Genomic DNA, 22,300 nt, shown 5'->3' with positions numbered 1-22,300 from the left:
ATAAATTTTTCTCTCAACTTAAATGAGCGAAGTAAAATCTGTATGAAATGTACTAAGCCATTGATTAAGCTTGGCTGATTTCTATGTCTGTATTAAAATTATTATTTTACTTAAACTAGTTAACCGCCCGTGCTCCGCCACGGGAATATTGTCAGCAATAAAAGAAATAATAATTAACAAATGCTGTTTATCTTTGTATTTTATTTAGGGGTTGTTTAATTTTTTACATGAAATAGAACTGATAGTTTGCCTGTATGAACTATTTTATGTAAATCATACCGATATATTATTTTAACCAATTGATTGTTTTATATTAATTTGAGTTTCATTTGAAAAATAAATAGTAACTTATACGAACTGGGCAATGCTGATAACCTAATAAGCAGCTATTTATGCTATTTAGATAATTTGCTCAAGTATATTCCTATATTTGTATGTTTTTTTTTTCATTACATTTGTTGTATGGAATAAAGATAGTCACTTAGCCTACATGTAAATCACACATCAGCAGTTGGTCGCATTTCACGAATCTTTGACCCATACTGTGAGTAAAAGCTGTGTTTACGTCGTATATATATAAAGTTGGGCATACTTTGTTCAATGTTAGAGGGTATTAACGGTCCAATTTGATGGAAAAGGAGTCGTGGATTTTAAAACTATGTAGAAAGATGTTGATTCAAGTGAGACTTAGAACTGGCCATTTCAAATGCAGATTCTATAGGTACTTATTTAATACGCAATTTGTATTATAGCGTGTGGTAGAAAAGTCCCGGAACGGTTAAATATTTTAAAAAATAATGCAGATAGAGCTAAAATACTTGGTACAAAGTTACAGGGCATAAAACTCTATTTTAACACATATTCAGTGATCCAATAATTCTTCAGGGGGACGGCCCACAAAGGAGTCGGAAGAAAATCTTAAATGGAAGCATAGGTCAATATGCACATCAAATTAAAGGTCTTTTTTATTTTACTCAAATAGTTTTTTGTCTCTTTTGACCCTTAATACTTTTTTTATAGTCGCTGTTGATAAGATTTTCTATAAACTCACATTTAACACCATCACTGCTCTTTACCTTTTTAGTTCGATGGTTCTCTACATAGTTTTTTTTGTTCTGTATGTCTCTTTACGCCCGGTTAATGATTACCTTTTCTTTTTCTTTTTGTACTTTTCACATCCTGGGGTTAATGATAAAGTTTTATAACGCTATAATGACCCGAGTCAACATTGACATTAAACATCAAGTCAGATACTTCTTCGCCAGAACCGATATCGTAAGTCACAGTTTTTCAAGCAACTTCCCTGTGTAGGCCTACTCGAAAAAATATAGTTAGGGTATAGTTCACTGATAAATTGTAGTTCCAAATATCCCAGCGTACTCGCCATCTCGAGAAGGTAAAATTTGGACGTCGAACACTGATCTTGAGTAAGATTTATCACTTACGAAAAAATGTTTGTATGTTTACCAATCATTAGCAATTATCTGTACAACTTGCAAGCGGATTTCCCTATGATTGTTCTGGTGGCTATAGAGAATAAATTATATTGATCAAAACAATAAGTTTCCGTCCCCTACTATGGGTATTATTTCACATTCCATACTCAAACTTAAACTCAACTACCACTTTCCTTCAGATCACTTTGCAGGAAAACTAAAACATTTTTGTGTCCCAGTTAGTCTGTTCTGACTCGAAATTCATAGATTTGAAGTAGTGACAAATCCAATCTAACGACCCCAATTCAAAAGAGTTGGTATTTTTTGTAGGGACTTCCAGAGCACATTTAACACCAACACTGCTCTTTACCTTTTTAGTTCGATGGTTCTATAGATATTTTTTTCGTTCGGTATGTCTCTTTATGCCCGGTTAATGATTAATACCTTTTCTATTTCTTTTTGTACTTTTCACATCCTGGGGTTAATGATTCAGTTTTATAACGCTATAATGACCCGAGTCAACATTGCCATTAAACATCAAGTCACATACTTCTTCGCCAGAACCGAATGGTAAGTCACAGTTTCTCAAGCAACTTCCCTGTGTACTTGAAAAAAAAAATCACTGATATATAGTAGTTCCACGTATCCCAGCGTACTCGCAATCTCAAGAAGGTATAGTTTGGTACCACTGAACGTCTAACACTGATATTGAGTAAGATTCGTCACCTACTATAAAATGTTTGTATGTTTCCCACTCATTAGCAGTTATATGTACAACTTGCAAGCAGATTTCCCCATGATTATTCTGGTGGCCGTAGAGAATAAATTAAAATTGATCAAAACAATAAGTTTCCGTTCCCTACTATGGGTATTATTTCACATTCCATACTCAAACTTAAACTCAATTACCACTTTCCTTCAGATCACTTTGCAGAAAAACTAAAACATTTCAAAAATAAGTTAACAAATACACTTTCCTTCATCAAAATCGTGTGTTTATAAACAGAAACTCCAAGTTTAATAATTGCATACTGAAAGTGAGGTTATAAAAATTATAACAAATGTCTGACAAACATTAAACAGCTGACAAATAATTTATAAACTGTGTATTTTATATTCTTCAATAAGAATTGTATTGACTCGACCTTTAAAGGGCTGTAGGTCGTAGCCCTTAGAAAAAACGTAAATTCTAAGGAAGTTCGGCAAATCTACACACTATCCCCTTTAATTTGAGACATAAATCTTGTAGATCGGTCCAGTAATTACTGAGAAAACAGTGTTACAACTGTGTATTAAATATATAGATTATCGTTTCCTTTTGTCAGTTTTTCCAACAATTGTGTAAGACAAATAAACGGTACAGCGTCAACAAACGGACTTTCCAGAGTGTTTTGGGTTTTCAATTTTGTTTGAAATTATTAGGACATACTAAAACATACTAAATGTCAATCATACATGTTTAAGTGGCTTAGTTAATATCAGATTTTCTGATTTTAATGAGTTTTGTGTAAATTTAGCATTAAATTATTACATGTTCGCTACCGCAATGATACAAAATTTTTCATTCATATAGACCACCGATGCACATATGCGACGGCCGGTTTCTACCCTTAGACTGCCGTCGCATATTTGCGTCTGTGTTCCAATGTTATCAAATACTTATATCTTTGTAACGGTCCATTTGAAGGCACTGAATTATCTGCAGTGGTCTACAGAGATGTCTGACGTACAACTGCGTCGCTTGGTATGTGTCTGTGGATATGATGATTGGTGACGTCATAATGACGTTGGACAAACAGATCTTTACTTTTCTGAATCACTGTATGTATGTATGCAGTATGTATGCTGCATTACTCTATGAAGCTTTTATTTTTGTTCAAATATAAACCGTTCTTGAATCATCTGTTTTTTTTTGTTTTTTTTACTTACTTTTCCTTCATAATAAACAAAAATGAACTGTCACATATACTGTATGTGGCGTTTGGGCTATTTAAAGAAAAATATAATAATTTTCAATATTTTCTTCCCTATAGAGTGGGCGTCGCAAATATGCGACATTACAAAAGGATACCAAAAATATAAAAAAACAACATTATATTATTTACAAACACGATTGCAGTGTTTTACAAAGCCACTTAAAAATTAAGTCTGACTTGAAATAAAACTAAATCAATTATCATCCTGTGGGTTTTTGGTGAAGGCAGATAAATAAAACTGAGACAAATTCTCCTCTAAGAGGTTACCCGGTATGTAAACCGATATGTATGTATATCCCAAATTACTGTCCCATATTACCATCATAATATGTAGTTTGTGATAAGCGGAATTGCAGCCCAGACCTGCAAGATATATTGTGATCCCGCACACTGACCATCAGCCATACCCGATAGTATTGTTCCATTTAAACAATGCTAAACAACGTAAAGGGAGTATTAGCATTGTTTAAATGGAGAAAAGTGGTCATGCATTTGGAAAAGAAGAAATTTCTCTGTTGTTATTTATCCATTATTAACAAATAAGGCATCATTAAAAACTACATAAAATTTACTAACATTTTGTCTATTGCAATAATTTTTTTGTTAAGTTAATGGTTTTCGTGAAATTTGGCATCAAACATACTAAACGGTTAATGATTGTTTAGTATAAATTTAAACAAAGATATGTCTTAATAAGATAAACATTTTTGCAAAATCTTAACGCTGTATCTTAAACATTTTTGGAGTTATTATTGTTTTTGTAAAAAACACACATAAATACAGACAGACGGAAAACTAGGCACCACATACCCAGGTTCCTATGGTGAAATGGGTTTGTTTTGACCTAAGCAATAACGCTTTATACATGTGTCCAGAGAATTATGGGACACCCTGTATTTTTTAGTGTATTTTATTTTAAAAAAATGAAACCTGAAAATAAAATTATGGCCTTGACATACGCTAGTTCTGAGAATTATCGTTCTTCTAACACAAAAACCATAAAATTCCAAATCAGTAAAGGGGTTGATTTAGAATCGTGAAATAAAAAAAAACCTGTCTCGTTTTAATATATATGATACCTTTTTGACCATTGTTTTGGCGATATAACCAACCCCAATGAACAAATAAACTTCAGGGAACATGATTGAAACGGAACTTCGGTTCCTTGGATTTTTCAATCGATTTTCCTTTAGTTGGTTCGTATAACTTAAGAAAACCAATATCTTTGAAGTAAGATGAGTTTTGTAGTGCTCAGTTTTCTTCCAATTCAATTTTTAGATTGTATTTTTATAAATGACTCAAACAATTGTTGGAACCTCTGCAATGAGAGAAGGCATATGAATTTAAAATTATTGAGTGTCCTTAATTGTATATCACTATTTTTTTAGCAAATAAGATGGCTAACAAATAATTTTTTTATGTACTTTTACAGTTTAATTTCCAAATTCTGTTTTCTTCTATTTAAATAAATGTCAAACGAAGTTTCTTGGCTATTATGTGTAGATATAAAGTCAATTCTATTATACAGAGTGGAACGAAGTTAGTGTGCCTTTAGTTAGTGGAACATTTGTATGCCTTACACTACTTAGTATTGGTGACAAAATGGCACTAGTTTAGATTTCCATACCCTCACAGGTAGGGAATAGCAAACAAATTAATATTTTTTTCAAAATATTAGTTTTTCTTACATAAAATGGCTATAAGTGCACTAACAATTGTTTTTATTTAGACTTTATTGTCATTTTCAGAATCCTCATTATATTTCCGAAAGTTATAGTACGATTCCTTTTTTTAAGATTCTTTAAGATTAAACAAGTGTATAATCCTTAGTTCCAACGGAAGTTTGAATATGTGATTTTTGAGACAAGTGCAAAAGCTTTTACATAATGTTTTCTACGTTAAACTGGACTATTGAGAGTGTCAAATATTACAAAAAAAAAACTTCTTCAGTTAATAACCTTTAAAAATATGTATAAAACTTAACTGTTTCTTTGCTTTTTCATTCTTAAATTTAAGAGTTGCCTTTGAAAAATACGGAACGGCTAAAGTGTAATTTCCTGTTTTAACATGTATTTGCTTAAATGATATGGAAACAGCTGCATTAAAAACTATTTTTAGTGCACTTATGGCAATTTTATGTAAGAAAATAAAAATATTTTGAAAATATTAATTTGTCTGTTATTCCCTCTACCTGTGAGGGTATGGAAACCTAAGTTAGTGCCATTTTGTCACCAATACTAAGTAGTTTACAGCATAAAACTTTTTTACACGTTCTACCCTGTATATTTAACCTTTTTACGTCTTTAATCAATTACTAACTGAATATTCGAAGTGCTGCACAAGATAATTTTGTGTAAAAATTCATTAAGCAAATTTGTAATGCTCAATCTGTACAGAAGAATGTTTTGGTTTTAATTAGGAGTTTTTTTTTTTTTTCAAAGTTACAAACTAATAGCATCGTATGTTAACCCTAGCAACTCCATATTTTTTTCATTCAACTACGGCAATCTGGTTTGTGTTTTCAGCTCAATTTGACCTTAAAAGCAGCACTTTAAATTTCATCTATGAACCATAACTGCATTAATGTCAGTCCAGTGTCAATCTTTGATATAATTCACTGTACAAACCAGCCAAGTAAAGAGCACTAGACATACATTCTTCAGTTGATTAATAATTCATCCAAACTGCAGTTAAGAATGGTTTTAAGACATTTAATTTATTGGTTTTAATTAAATTCAACATTCTAAAGCAAATTGTCATTCTTAGACCGATTTTTTACTGTTAAAAATATAATAAAGTAAGTGTTTTGTGCTTGAAATGCTTGCTTGTAACCCCTGAAACCACTTGGTCGAGTTTTTACGGGTAAATTTTGTACTTCCATGTCCTTATAACGGTTATGTAAAGATCTAAGTCTATCAAATTTGTTTACAACCTTTATAAAAGTCTTCGAAGGGTTACAAGATATAATTTGAATTGCGTCAAGTGTTTTATTTATAAGTTTGACATAAAACCACACTAGTGTACATGTTGCTCGAAATCAAGCAATTGCAAAGAAGCACAGGAGTTATTTATAAACAAATAACTTGTTTAACAACTAATAACAGTCATAATTTCCGATGATTTGAAAAGAGTCAACTTAAAGATTATTAACTAATGGAAATACTCACAATTTACATAACAGACCTATTCCAGTTTAAAGGGTTAACTTTTAACAATCAAACTGCCTATATACGGGAAAAGGTAAGCTTACAATTTAAGTCAACGTAAAAAGGCTGTCAGCTTCTATAAAGTATCGTACCTAAGTTATTTAGCCAAATTGTAGACAGAAAGGTGTAGGCTACTTTAAACTCTACAGGACAGAGTTAGGCAAAAACTGGCAGAACTCTGAAATGGTGTTATTTGTCATAGGCTTACTCATATGCCAAATCCTTAAAATAAAAAATTAATTACTAATTACTTGTATCATTAATGACAAACCAACATCCAAAACTATACACATTTTTAATACATCATAGATAATTTACACATTGACTGTTTACAATTAACATATTAATTCTTCTCACTATTAATTTTTTCTTCGCAACGGGAAAAATCTGTTTCATAATCATTGAAATAGATTTATAATAAATAATCTATCATAAAGTTTTAAAAATCCTACATGCGTATTAAATAAGTATATATATATAGATATATATAGATTAGGGCAGGACGACGTCTGTCGGACCAGCTAGTTTGAAATACAATTTAAAAATGAACAGCTGTTTCATGAAAAAGTATTATTCACATTGCCAAAATGTAAACAACTCTGTGGAGGGCTCTTTAAAGGCTTCTGGGACAGAGTCCTACGGGATTTTGCTTAGTGTTTCTTTTGATAACTCATCTACAGACCAAGACCTTTCTTTGGACACCTCTACCAAGTTTCTACGTCAAGCCGTTCTCTCAAATTAGTGGGGACAAAGTTTCCAATAAAAATATTTAGATTCCCCTATGTTAATCTTATGGGAGAAACTCCAACTTTGATGGCCTGTGGGGCAAAGCCCGAGGATTTTTACTACAAGAATTGTTGAAAGGGGGCGTAGACACAATAGACACAATAAATACTTTATTTTGACACGTCGTTGGTAAAAATTCGTCCATTGTTAACGGAGGAGTAGTGTTTCGTAGAAATTTTTATTGTGAAAACTCTTGTTTTTCAGATATTTTATTTATTAGTGTTGAAACGATGAACTTTAGAGCAATAGCATCGTATTCTATAACACTTAAGGCTTATCTTACTAATAGATTTATAAATAAATAATACACGTATACAGAGTGTTTCGAAACTTCCTCCCGAACCTCCGTGTACATGTTCCTTAGGTCAAAACAAAAAAATCACATAAACGTTAAAAAATTCCTATCTCGGTTCATTTTCCGTCTGTCAGTGTGTATGTATTTTTACATTACTTCCTATAACTTTAAAACCACTTGAGGTGTCAACTTCAAACTTGGTACGTGTATTGTAAATAATAGGAACTACGTTTTTGCAGAGGATCAAGTTTCTACTTTGTAGAATTTCAAAATGGCGGCCATTTTTATTTTTTAAAGTTTAATAACTCAAAAACCATAGGATTTATTAAAAGGTTACCAATGACTAAAAGGATGGAAATTTAATTCGCTTTACAGAAATGGACTTTCTATAGGGTCAAAAAAATAACGGAGAAATTTTCATTTTTATAAAGGTAATACCAGCACATTCAATGAATTTGCCTAAAAAGTTTTTGTTTTAACTTCAGAAAATTTAGTTTTTCTCCATTATTTGTGTACCCTATAAAAACTGTACATTTCTGTAAAGTAAATTAAAGTTCCATCCTTTTTGTCTTTGTAACTTTTTCATAAATCCTTTGGTTTTTTAATTATTAAGCTTTAAAAAATAAAAACTGCCACCATTTTGAAATTATACAAATTAGAAACATGACGCTTTGCAAAAGAATAGATTCTATTCGCTAAGGGAGTATGTTTATCTATGATTCTAGACACCATACACGAACTAAATTTGAAGTTGGTACCTCAAGTGGTTTCAAAGTTATGGGAAGTTATGTAAAAAATACACACACACCGTCAGACGGAAAACGAAGCAAGATAGGTCATATATTTATATATATTATTTGTGGTTTGTTTTGACCTAAGTATCATGACCACAGAGTTCCAGGAGAGAGTTTCGAAACGCCCTGCATATCTTGGCGTTAAGATAATTATTCCTGCAATTTAAATGTCAATTGACAACGAAATAAATGTAATTAATGCCTAAAATCAACCAATGATTCAGCAAAGGTTTAACGAGGTAGAAATACTAATATATGTTTATAGTCAACTAGTTAAGCTTGGTAATACAAATCATTTTGTGTTGAACAAAGTTTTGCTGTTCACCTCGGAAATTCAAATTAATACATTAAGCTCGGCCCTGCAAAGTTAACGCTGGAATTTTAATTTTGACAGAACGCTGAGCAAAACCAGCTGGCGCTCTAAATGGTAATGTTGATGCCCATTCGCATGCAGCGGGAATTTGTTCGTGTATGAAGGATTGTTTTAAACCTTTTCCTGAAATCTAGGGGAAAATATTAATAAACTCTTGGCTTGTAAGGGAAAATATATATTATCTAAATATTAGTTACAGCAGATTGAATTAGTTACATTCTTCAACCCTCCCGAAGTCTTATATTATTTAAAAGTATTGCTTACTTTGAAATAGAAAATACTATTACCAATATATATATTATATGTGTGTGTGTGTAAATATTATATGTAGATTTACCAAATGTTTTCATATTTTAGGGGTTTAGGTGGACACTTAACTCTGAATTTAAACGCAAATGCCAAACCTGGACTGAAACAAACATGAAACGAGTATAGAGTAAATTGTCGATAGCTTCGTCGATGTATTCTGTTTATTTACCACTCCACATTGTGGAATACGGTCAATTTACATATTCGAATCGGTTAATCACTGTGACTTTAATTAATGAGTTGCCCAATAGCTTTGTTTGTCAGTCTTCTTACATTGGTACAGTTTACAACGTTTTGAATATTTTGCATATTATAAATTCTAAATACAAACATTGACTTTGGATACTAAGGCAGAGGTCCTATCCCTCTGTAACAAGTCTTTCCTCGTAGTTTTAACTTGATTAACTCGAAGCTAATATAGTCGAATACATTGAACAACAAATGCAATATGAGTTTTGTTTGTTTCTTCGGATTTTTTCTACTTCAATTTTTGATAAGGTCACAAAAGTTTAAAATAAATTAATTTAAATTTTTAAAAGATTAGTCAAGGTAGCAGGGCACTTTCTGTTGGTAACTAAGTTGGACAAAATTCGTTTTTGTTTTAAAACCGGAACAACTTCGATATCCGAATTAAATGTTAACTTACGTAATCCATAGTAAATGCAATAAAAATTTAAAACATATGTGTCTGTCTCTTTAAAATTTAAACATAACAGATTTTATCGAAAGAAATAATAATTATTAGCTTTAGTTTGCTATAACTATAAGGAATATCAATCGGGAAAGCTCCGATATGAGCACATGGTAAAAAATGATGATTTTAAATTAGAGATTAGGTTCGTCTCTAGTTTATTTAAATTCGGTAATGTTTGACTTATGAGACTGCGATACAACCAAAACCACTACAATGTTTACACGCGAATGAGTTGTTATTTGCTGCTAAATCGTCCGTTTGGAAACCCATTTTCATCGGATACTTCAGACCTAGTTTAATGTTCTTTACAAAATTATAATATTTACGATTTTTACAATTTTTATATTCGTAACCATTACAGCTAGGAAAATTGTGTTTTCCGCTTTGTAGTAATCGATTTGTATTTATAATACAAAATTAGGTTTACAATCACAACCAAATATATTTACCTGAAACCAATGATCTACTCGTATGTAATCTAATCAGTGGAAGTAAAATCCTTCTACTGCTAAACCAAGATGAAAATTACCCTAACCAGTATAAAGCGATATTATTATTATTATAAGCAGGAAAATAAGTAAATTTAATCCCGCAAGTGCTAAATACGATTACAATACCCCCAACATATGTTGTAAGTATGTATAAATCCATTCAAAGTTGGTTACTTATTAGATGTTGTATCAATGGGATAAATATTTTTCGATAAAAAAAAAATTACATATAGTCTGTAGAGTTAACAGTTTTCATCAATTTAGTTGTTAAACTAAACAGTTAATTTGTTACAATTTACAGACTAATAACAAAACTAGAGACTATGTATTCATGTAATAAAAAGTTGCTTCATTTTATTGTTTAAGCGTTTTCTTAAATAAACTTCATCAGTATCCGCAGGCCACATCCAACTTTACAACAGAGGTCAACTGACTGTACCTATTTATATAAATGCAATATTAATGCTAAGTTAAAATCAAACTTTACAAAAATTATGTTTGTTGATTGGGGAAAAATACAAGTGAAAACCTCAAAGCCATGTAAACGGTTGTTATTGCAAAGGCCCCTGGTTTACAAGTTCAAAACTGTACTTTTAAAATATTATCTCATCAATTGTTCTGTAACTTTATTGTAAAGTGAATAATAGTGAACATTTTAAAACTCCCAGTTACGAGTATGACAGGTGGGATGCATGACCAAAGACCAATACATTCACTGTAAAATGCATTAGGTACTTATAAGTAACAATGCAGCTGAATGGTGAACAACCAGGCCGATGGATGGTTGGCAAATATTGAGCTTCCCCTCGGATACAGTCGGTATTATAGTGAGTGTGGCACGTATTGATCACGTGGTTGTGATCAGTCACAGTCCTCATGGCTCTCAGAGAGCGTTGGCTCCAGATAACGCTACATTGATAACCTCTAATCAACTAGCTGCTACTCCAATACTCATTGAACTTCAAAATCGCCAATTAGCCCAACTAGAGGTTTCTGTATAAATGCTCACCTAATACCATCATCGAACATATTTCGTTTAACATATCTGCACGATTGGGTGTTGTTTACATACATATCACTTTGAAGCGTCATTTCGATACAAGTTACAAGTTATAACACATCATACGATCAAACCTCGTGTATTGGCAGAGTTAAGTGGGTAATCGTCCATGTATTGGTATTTTTATGTCCTCCAGTCTATTAAACTCGCGACGCTTTTCTGTATAGTTGAATTGGTTTTAATCGTTTGCTATGAATTTCTCATTTCTCTTAGCTCGTGTTTCGATATTATTGTACTTTATTGTACATTTTGTTCTATAAAATACCTTGTAGTTATGTTTTTTATGAATTCATCAGCATAGTAATAGTATAAGTCAATTGGTTAGTACGGACAAATTAGATAATTCATTCCCAAAACAATATCTTGGCTGCTCAAGGGTCAATCTACCAATGAAATCATAGCAATGAAAGCCAGTTGAGCGAAACAATCATGTTTCATGGGGTTTAATAAAGCAATAAATGAAAAAATGTTTATTGTTATAATACAAAAATACATGTTCCCACAGTCTGCACTGCTAGCCTTCACTACTTCCTTCACAACTTCTTACGTCGTGGACTTGTTTCCCCCCTTCCCGTAGCATTTTAGTATTTTAGATACAAATATCTAACTGTCACGCCACAAACGTTTCCCACACTCCGCACTTCTCGTCTTTACTACATCCTTCACCACTTCTACGTCGTGTACCTGTTTAATTTTGCCATTTATGATATTGATCCATGAATATGATTCACCGACGAATCGTTTAAGATAAAAATGTTATTTGTTATAACCTTATTTAGCTATGTAAATCAAATCTGTACCTAAGAAAGTATGTTTTATCTATGACTGTACCTATACGATCAGTGGTGGTTTCCAAATCGGGACTTAAATGTAAACCTAAGACTTTCTCTGTGGCATTTGATCAGTTGTCATCATCAGAATTTTTTTCCTTTGTACTGTGGTCGTGGCTTGATTTTTATTTACTTATATACTAACGAGTGACAGGGGTTTTTTATTTCACGATTCTGAATCAACCGCTTAACGGATTTTCATGATTTTTGTGTTGAAAGAAAGATAATTTTGAGAACTAGGGAATGTCGAAGCTATAATTTGAGTTTAGGGTTTCAATTTTTTAAAACTAAGTTTTAAATTTTAAAAAGTCTAGCAGCCGACGCTAACATTATACTCTCAAGCTTTTGGTATCATACTATTTGCTTAACATAACAACTGTAAACATTCAGCGTTTTCGACAGAAATTCAGCATTTGGATGAAAATGAAAAAACGTAGATTTTACTTATTTATACTATGTGTAATGCTATAATCATCGATACACTCATTTATTCGCTAAGAGGATGAGAGTTTATTTAAATATACATAGTAAAATACTAGATGTACTAATTAATTTTTTTGAGTAGTCTTTAAAATATTTAGTTTGTTTTAATGCAATATAATTTGTTATAACCAACAGCCGGTTGAATAAAACAATATTTTATGAGGTTGGTTTATTTACTGTGTGATTTTGTCATTGATTATAGGAAATAAGTAAGATTCTATAACCATTGCTGTATACGAATCTTCAAAAGAAAGCTTATGAAAATTATTTTACTACTCGATTTTTTTAGGAAAGGTTGGGACAATAACAATGAAAACATGTTTTAATTCATCTTGGCAGCTTTATATTAACTATATATTTTTAACTGCTTAAACTATGCTTGAATTAAGTCGGATTTAGTCACTAACAAGACTACAAGATCGCGCCACTCATCCTACACTCATCTCCATTCAAACTTGGCTGAAAATACCTGCTTTGTATGGTTGCCATTTCATTGAAAAGTATTGGAGTATTATTAGACACGCTATTTACATTTTTAATGGTCTCTATTCCCGTACGTAAAACGGGCCAACAGCTCGTATGCTATTATTCTTAGTTTTGTTTACATTTATGTCGTTATTTTATAACCATCATGGCAACCCATAAGACCAATGTTAAAATGTTAAAACTTTGAGATACTTTCAAATTATAAAGGCATTATCAAAAATTGAAATTGGTTACGTCTAAACCATACAAAGATTTGACAAAACAACCTTGGTAAGTTTGGCTAAAATATGTTCAGCCGTTATTGAGATTAAGTGTTATTGCATTAAAGTTCGTCCCAAAGAACTTCGCTTCGTTCCGCTCAATAACTGTAATCCTTACACACTTTATAATCTCAACCTTAAACATTGTTACTATCAATTTTATTATATTTTAATATGGGAGCATCAATATAACATAAGTACATGTGTGTAGTTTACCAATTATTATCGATGGTATTAGTCAACTTGAACTTAAGACATTATTGTCTCTGAGGGTGTTTGGCATGACAAAACACTGGACTAAAAGCTAATGTGGAGTTACAACACTACACAGCAACTCACCCAAACTCAAAGTGACTTGTTTAAGCTGTCTCCAAAGAGTCGTCATTATTTGAGCCCTGCAAGTTTGATAGTGTCTCGGGGTGTACACGCAAAGCATTGGAAAAGGAAAACCATAATTAATTCTAGTACGTGAATTTTGTTATATTATTAAAATATCTAAACGTTTGTATATTTCATTTGATTTGCTGAATTAGTGTTTCAAACTAATAAGGTTGTTCAAATCAGTTTTTTTTTAGTTATATTAGAGGTGGTTTTCATCAATACATGCCACTTTTTAATATTGCTCAATAGTTTCAAACAATAGGTCGAGGAAGGAAATGTATTTTAAGTTTATCATACCACCAGTTGCCCGCAAATTATCACATTTTTACAATTAACTTTAACTCCATGAAAAATTAACCAAGGAGTCTAAAATCCTTTCTTTTCAAATTACGTAATTTTTTGAGGGACAATTAAAGTAAATATTTTTTATCTGTGGTCTCAAAGAATTCCCTGGGAGGCTACGCTCCCATTTATTTTTGTAGTATCTTTGGGCTCAAAAGATCCGTACAATGAATCTCATTATTTTTTAACTTTCGTGACTTTCGTGACTCTAACGTTGATATTAGGAAAAGGCATTTGGCTTTTTAGAAACAAAACAAGATGGCTTTCATAAATTTATTTAATGTTCTAAAATAGCTATTACCAGTACAAAATCAAAACTAATCTAAGTTAAATTAAATAAATAGATAAATCGTATGAATGACGTTAATGAGAGACATATTTTACATTAAATTCAAGAAACGTATTATGAAGTGATGAATTACTATCTAAATAATGCTGGTTTTGAAATCCGAACGAATATCGCTGGATCTCCAAAACACGAAAAAGTTGTTGATTACATCTGAAACAAAAACAAAGAGCTTTTGAGTTTGATGTTTTAAGTTTCAAGCAGACTGATAAATACAAACACATTGTGGAGCCGTATGATAAACCCCAGTCCCATGACGTCTATACGATCCACAGAAGTCATAGGCGTAAGGTTGTATTTTACCAAGCCATGATTTAAAATGTATATCTGCCCATTACATGCATAATTCAAGTGTAAGCTATTTTTGACTAAAAATCAACTTTCGTATTGGTATTATATCTTTTTAACAACGATTTCTTTTCGAATCGAGCACAGCCATTTGAAAGTGCATACTAGCATTTACACTTGTAATGCACTGAGTTAAACAAAACCGATTATCGTTGACAAATTCTTTATCAGCTCGGACCATTGTATTTGTATTGCAAATTTTATATTAAAAAGTGACACATTAAACGTAAATTTATATGTATACCCAAAGTAAACATGAATTGGGTGAATATTAAAAGAGGTTTCACGATTTGTCTTTATTGTGGATCTAAAGGCAAAAGACAAAACATTAACAATAGTTCAATAACCTTTGCTGAATGTTATTAGATTTACGTATGGCTATGCAACCTCAAAACTTGTTTTGATGTATTAGACCTGTATCAAGTAGGTACCCACCTTGTATCACAGGGATGCGACTGGACCGGAGGTGGTGAGTCTGCTATGCAGCTGGGCAGGGGGAGGCGGCATCTGCTTCAGCCTGAGTACTTTGCCATGTTTGATCAGCTTGGCACCACTGCCACTGCCACTGCCACTGCCACTGCCACTGCCACTGCCACTGCCACTGCCACTGCCACTGCCACTGCCAAGGGTAGTGACTACGCTACTAGGACTGGGGGTGGCACGCCAGTAGACTGTCTCCACTGCGCTGCCTCTGCGCACTACACGACTGGCCCATGACAATGTCATCCTGGCTACGAGAAATAAATATGAGCACGGTTCAGATAATAATAAAGTAACTCGTCACATTCTGGAATCATTCTATTTAGTAAACCAGGAAAACTCTTCTCGCAGAAGTAACAAATAAGAATCAATAACCATTCCCGAATTATATAAATAAAAATGCATCTCTTATTATGTTTATGTAAGACAATGTGTTTCAACACAGCAACTCGAAGCCTAATTTTATACTTATATCTATATTAATATAGATGTATTTAAGGGTTTGACTATATTTAGTAGGTTAAGTTCTATAGTCGACATGAAATTCACTCGTCAAGTTTTTGTGTTTTTAACACATTTCATAGTGATAAAGGAAATCTTATTTATTATTTACCAATGAATTTTTACTTTACGCTTTACGCAACCGCCATTGAAGCGCTGTCAATGAGTGCAAACCCTGTTTTTAAGCTATTGGCGACGATGATTCAATAAATATAATTTTCCCAGCCATATACAACACTGATTCAATGTCTTCTTTCCGGTTATCAAAACTCAAGAACAATTTTATACACAAAGAATCTCTGGTTCCTTCCAGTTATTTAATTTCATTTGCGGTTACACATTATTGCACTTGCGATTAATTAAATCCGTTATGTAAGGATAAACATTTTTAATCTCACTTGGTTTGGAGTTGCTTTCAAAACGTGAATGGAAATAGTGGCAGTACTTGTAAACGACATTTAATGTAAACATATAAGTGACAGGTAGAAAAAATAATCTTAATCCAAACAGCTGTTCGTTATTTTTTCCTTACACTTTACACAACCGCCATTGAAGCGCCGTCAAAGAGTTAATTTAATCATATCATGAAGAATACTAGGGATAGCTTCTTAATTTTAACATAATAGCATTCCCTTCCCTCGTTCTTTTAATTCAAACTAATCAATTTCTGGCGGGCTATTTTTTATATTATAAACGTTATATTTCAACTAAAAAAACGTTTTTGTAATTTTTCAGCTGGTACTTTAAATTAATTAATATATATATATATTCTATTTAATTTTTCAAACATCATGTATAAATTTATCGTTTGATGACCAAATTGTTCCCTCGGATTATATTATCCATACAACTTTATTATAACCTGCCATTGAAGTGATTAGGCTTTAGGATGCGTTTTCACTGAATATCAATATTTTCCGTCATACTGCAGCAAAAACAGCAGTTTTTAATGCATGCGTTGCGTGTCTAAAGTAGCATTTTTACTCTCTAGGGAGCATAAATAATTTTTAGTCTCTAGGGAATCAAAATCAGCTGTTGTATACAGTAGTAAATTCCGATTGTGGCAATCGTATCGATCGAAATTATTTATCAATTGATTTATGAGGTAAGGTTTTAGAGTCAAAGGTTTTAGCCTATTGTTGTCGATTGCTCAACATATTGATGGTATAATACACTATAACACAATCGTAATATACGAAAAGATTGAATCACTTACTAAACAGCTGCTTGTTTCCATTATCAAATTAAATTTAAAAGAAGTTAGAAGTAGTTTTGAGAAGTTACCCTAAATGAAGTTTTATAACATAGTTTGTTCAAATAATGGTGCAATATGACAAAAATATACTTCATCAACTGGACAAAAAGTTACTTTTTAACACTCGCTCATTTTTGGACCTCAGCTTCGCCTGATGGTAAAACTTGACCTCTGGTCAAAAAGAATCACTTTATGCCCTAGTGATGAAATATACTACCATTCCTATATTTTAAGTGACAAACGAGACACTACTGAACACGATGCTATGCTTCAATATTCCCACGAATACAGAAATCTGGTTTTAAACTATTACGAACTATTACGAAAAATTAACTGGTAAGTACATCATAAAGGTTTAAAATATAGAGTTACCATAGTATAATTGTATTTATGATTCACTGCACTTAGCAAAGGCAGCTTTACTAATTCACTCGTATTTAAGTAAACATCTAAACGCCGCGCCGCTCCATTTAATATTAAATTAATCAAATGTTAAGTTTGTCACACGCTCAAACTGAAACTTGTTTACATCAACTGATTGCTGTAATATGTAATATGTTATTTATCGTTAACTAATACACCTTAAGTTGATTCTTTCTTCGGGTTAATTATGGTAAACCTGCCAACATTACGCATAATGCACATAATTTCAAAATCATAGTGTTTATTATAACAACAATACTAAACAAGACCTACCTGGTTAAGTGTGAGAGGGTAGGTGAGGTAGTAGAGAGGCTGTGAGAGCAGAGTGAGTACTGTGTATGTGTTCTGCTGCAGCATGATGTGTTATATACCCGAGGGCCACGCAGGGGCCAAGTGTTTACCAACAAAGAAGCTCGTGCAGCGTCAATAAGTCTCTGCAAAAACACTTGAGTCTGCCGTAATCATTACGTCATGTGGCGCGATACAGCCATCGCTGGCGGGAGTGGACTTAGTTGATGTCACTCAATTTGGAGTATCTTAATTTAACGTGGACCTTGATAGTCGACGGTTCAGAATTTGGAGATTCTTAAGTTGGCGTATTAAATATTCCGAGTCCATTTGAAAGTATGAAACGTACCAATACGGTCTTGGATACGAAAAGACGTAACATTGTAACATTGTGGTCATCAAAGCGTAACATTGTATTGTTACTGGATGTTTGTAAACATAGAATGAGCTACAGACCAAACTCTTCTCTCAATAGTGTTTTCAATCAAAAATTCTACGTAGAGCAGCTAGTGAAAACATGCTAGTACATATGGCAATATCAAGAAAGTTATATCAACCAAATTCTCTACTTCTTACATTATTGTGCTGTGTATGTGACCCCCGCCCCCCACCCCATCTTTGTATGTTCCCTATAGCCTTCACTGGTGGAGCATACGATATTCAATATGCACTCAAAAATCAGAAACCATGAAACAATAATACACATAAAACATTTACGCCCCTTAATTCTCAAAAGATAGTCGTCAAAGCCACACCAAAGATTCAGTCAAATATAAGGTGCATTACCTTTACGTCAACAGTTCAAATGTGGTAGTTAAACTCACTAAATGTTTCGCCTATTTATTTAGCCTTCGTCTGGTGAACTCACAACAAGAATGATTCGTCCATTATAGAGTTGTCAAAAAGCATTCAAACAAATACACGAAAGACATAACGAACGAAAACACTTTTAATATTTTAAAAGTAGTCCTACTATTAACCGGTTGCGGTATGGAGGCAGACTCAATCCTCGGTTTTTGCATGCGTTATGTTTTTCATGTATTTGCTTGAATGTTTTTTGACGACTCTATAATGGATGAAGCATTCTTGTCAAGGGGTTCACCAGACGATGCCTGAATAAAAAGGCGACTCGTGTAGGAAGAGAACTTATAGTGACCGCATTTTAACTGTTGACGTAAAGGTATGTACCTAATATTTGTCTATACAGGACAAGGGCTACATCATGAATCCTAAAAGTCTCAGTAATGCTTTTTATAATTATTTTAATTGATCTCAAGGTTGGTTAAGGTTTCGAATCCATTTTTTTCCAATATCCTAATATAGCCCTGAATGAAACATTATGTATCAGCTTCAGCAAGATTAAAACATAATAATGGCATTACGTTGTTCAATTTCCCTACGTTTTTTCAGATGATCCTGGCTAATGAAAAAGCTGATCTTAGTCGGCAACAAAGCTACACAGATTATATCGCTCCATTCTAAACTCATCCTTCGCTCATATCGTAATAGGCAAGCATGTTTCTTAATAACAGTTTTTCTTAGCTCGTGTGCATTTCAGGGAAAATCTGCGCATACTATAATAAAGATATTTTAGTGTAGATGTGCAGAATTCCCTTATAAGTTAAAATGGGTTCAAAAATAAATCCAACAAATGAGTTTAATTTGTTTTTATTAATATGGTGTACATGGGCCTTATGGGTCTCCATGCTGGTGACGAAATAACAATGAAATTTTAACAGAAATCAAAACAAATGGAATAAATTCCAATCACATGCTTTATTTACAGCGTGGGGTGAAAATAAAGAAGTCTGTTTTTTTGTTAAAAACACACAAAAACTACATAACTATAGTTCGGCCGCTTAGAACTCGACCTCCTCTAGCATTGGTTTAGCATTAGCGCGCAGGTTTAATGCGGCGTTTTCTAAGCGGCCGAACTATACCCCCTAACTTATGAAAAACATATTAACTAAAATCAAGAAACATTGTTTTAGTTTATGTAAAGTTTGCTTATCTGCAAGGATTGAGTTTTGGAATTGAACGCCTCTATAATGTAAGAATCTGGTAAGGGGACTTTAAAAGCCACTGGGGCAGAGCACCAAGGAAGTTCACCTAGTTTCTTTCTTGTTGGCTCATCTACAGACCTTTCTTTGGATACCTCTGCCAAGTTTCTATGGCCAGCCGTTCTTACAAATTAGCGGAGACAAAAAACTTGTGACGTATTAAATACAGTATATAGGTTTTTCTTACACATTTACCTTTAATTCAGGTTTAATTTAATAGTGGTTCTCATCCAAGGTGTAAGATCTTCTTCATAACCCTCTCTTTTTTATTGATTAAATGAAGTTAAATATTCTAGATCTTAATAACTTCACTCTTCTACTGTATTACCACACTTATCTACTGTAACCATCGATTTCGACAGGTTTTACCTAGTAAAAATACTAATCCTGATCACATCCCAAAAACCCCTAAACCAACGTGACGCTGACAACCATAAATCGGGCTCATGATCGAGTCCATGCCACTATGCATTATTGCCAGTGGTTGTTATTGTCGCTAGTATATACGCATCATGACTGTTACTTTTGAGCAAACTTTACACTTTGATCGATTAAATTTACGTAAAAACTCTGACTTTTGGAACAATTTCAGCCCGCCTACAAGGGTTCATACATCGCGACCTCGTTCAATTAACCTAATTAGCACTCACATTTCATGGTAACGAAGTCAATTAAAATTTACTGATTAATCTCAAGTGCTAATTGTATTGTTGAGTAGGTTTCATTCCTGATCAATATAAAGAAGACCAAATGCATCCTTTTACATTGTTGGTTTGAAATTTTCACACGAGAGATTAATTCATTCAGGCCACAAAGATATATTTTAAGTTCAAACCACAGCGTAGTAAGCATCAACATAGCTGAAGAATTAAACCTCGCTCCTTGCTCATAATTTTATATTGTTGCATTAAATGAAAAAAAAAACAGATAAGTTTGCTCTCAAAATATAATGATAGAATTAAAACAATTGCGTTTGTTCCATTATCTAATGGACTAGTTATCTAACTAGTGGAAACTTAACTTGTTTATTTGCAGTATGTTTGTTCAGACTTTATCAATAAGCCACGAATGTTTCATTTGTGTCACAATTATACAAAATACCCCCGGCGCAGCAAACCTGCAGACTAAGCAAATTTCAGCTTCTCTGATTATATTTTTACTAAAAGATTTCCATAAATAAGACATATTTATTCCCAATTTAAATAACATTAGATTTAACGTGTGCTTAAGTTTGCTGCTACGGGGAAGGTAAAAAGTGTTTTTGAACATACGTCAATAGTATAGGATGAAATAAATAAATTTGTCAAATTTTATCAACATATACCCATAAATAAACAAGTAAACTACAACAGTTTTCATTTTCTCCATAAGAATAACATAGGAATTTTATATTACACTTTTTTTATTCATTCCGTGACCGTTAGCATACAACAGCGCTTCAATATACTAAATAATTTTTTTTTTTTAAGCTCTACAATATGGTTTGGATAGAAATTACAAACTTTTTGGTTAATAGGGTCAAAATTTAGAAAAAACTCGTTTTTACCCCATAAAACCCCCATAAACCCCTATTCCCATGGTCCGATTATGCTGGTTCGCGAACCCGTTTGAATAAACGCGCTTTATTATTTTATACAAACTAACAATTTAAATTAATCGTTATAAATAACTGTATATGATTGTTTTTGCCGTTCAGGCTGGGTTTATTAGAATATATGTAACAAATCATGTACTGTATGGAGATTAAAAATGCAGTTATTCAATCGCTATGCGAGCACGGTGTAATCCTGAGTAAGCCTGTATCGGGAAATGGTTTAAATCAAAACAATTGAAAATACAAACATCGACTTGTCGACTTGCGGAATAAAACACTCCTTAAATCTGGTGTGCTTTATCACAAATAATCCCTTGTTGATTTCAATTAATTTCATACATTACCTTTGTGCAATACTGTATCTACTGTATCTACTGTATCTACTGTATTGTTTTCCCCTCTTTGTGTCAAAGGTGTTTGTGTGTGCAGTCAAAGGTATAATTATTATGTGGTAATAATAAAGAAATAACTATGAAACCTGTAATAACTTATATTTGCATTGCCTTTGCAACTAGTGATTACTAACACATCTACTAAAAGAGTTTATTAATCATTGTAATAAACTGTATATTATATCCTTATGGTTTTATAACTCATGGAAAGTGATTTGGGAAAATAACACTTTAAAACCTGTATAAAAATGTGTTTTTAATCTTGTGCAAAATGTGCCTTATAAGACATATCACAATGTATTTTCATATGTAGCATAGTCTCAGTTCATAATTTTATCATGAACCATTAAGTTGAGTTTTAATATTTGGAGACGGGTGAATTTTATCAAGCCATTTCGAATATCATCGCTC

At 32.6% G+C, this 22,300-nt stretch overlaps 1 long non-coding RNA gene across 1 annotated transcript; it reads right to left on the bottom strand.

Moving 5' to 3' along the window:
• Nucleotides 1-14,461: 14,461 nt before the first annotated feature.
• Nucleotides 14,462-17,925, bottom strand: LOC128982151 (uncharacterized). The gene is made up of 3 exons (XR_008489542.1): nt 17,829-17,925; nt 15,332-15,627; nt 14,462-14,701 (listed from the first exon to the last, which is right to left on the bottom strand). It is a non-coding gene; the product is annotated as an uncharacterized LOC128982151 (long non-coding RNA).
• Nucleotides 17,926-22,300: the final 4,375 nt, after the last annotated feature.

This window comes from Macrosteles quadrilineatus, unplaced genomic scaffold (genome assembly GCF_028750875.1).
Source record: "Macrosteles quadrilineatus isolate MER2022 unplaced genomic scaffold, UCM_ALF_1.0 Scaffold_1__1_contigs__length_201487025, whole genome shotgun sequence".
Classification (NCBI taxonomy): Eukaryota; Metazoa; Arthropoda; class Insecta; order Hemiptera; family Cicadellidae; genus Macrosteles; species Macrosteles quadrilineatus.
This window is presented reverse-complemented; position numbering and strand designations above follow the sequence as displayed.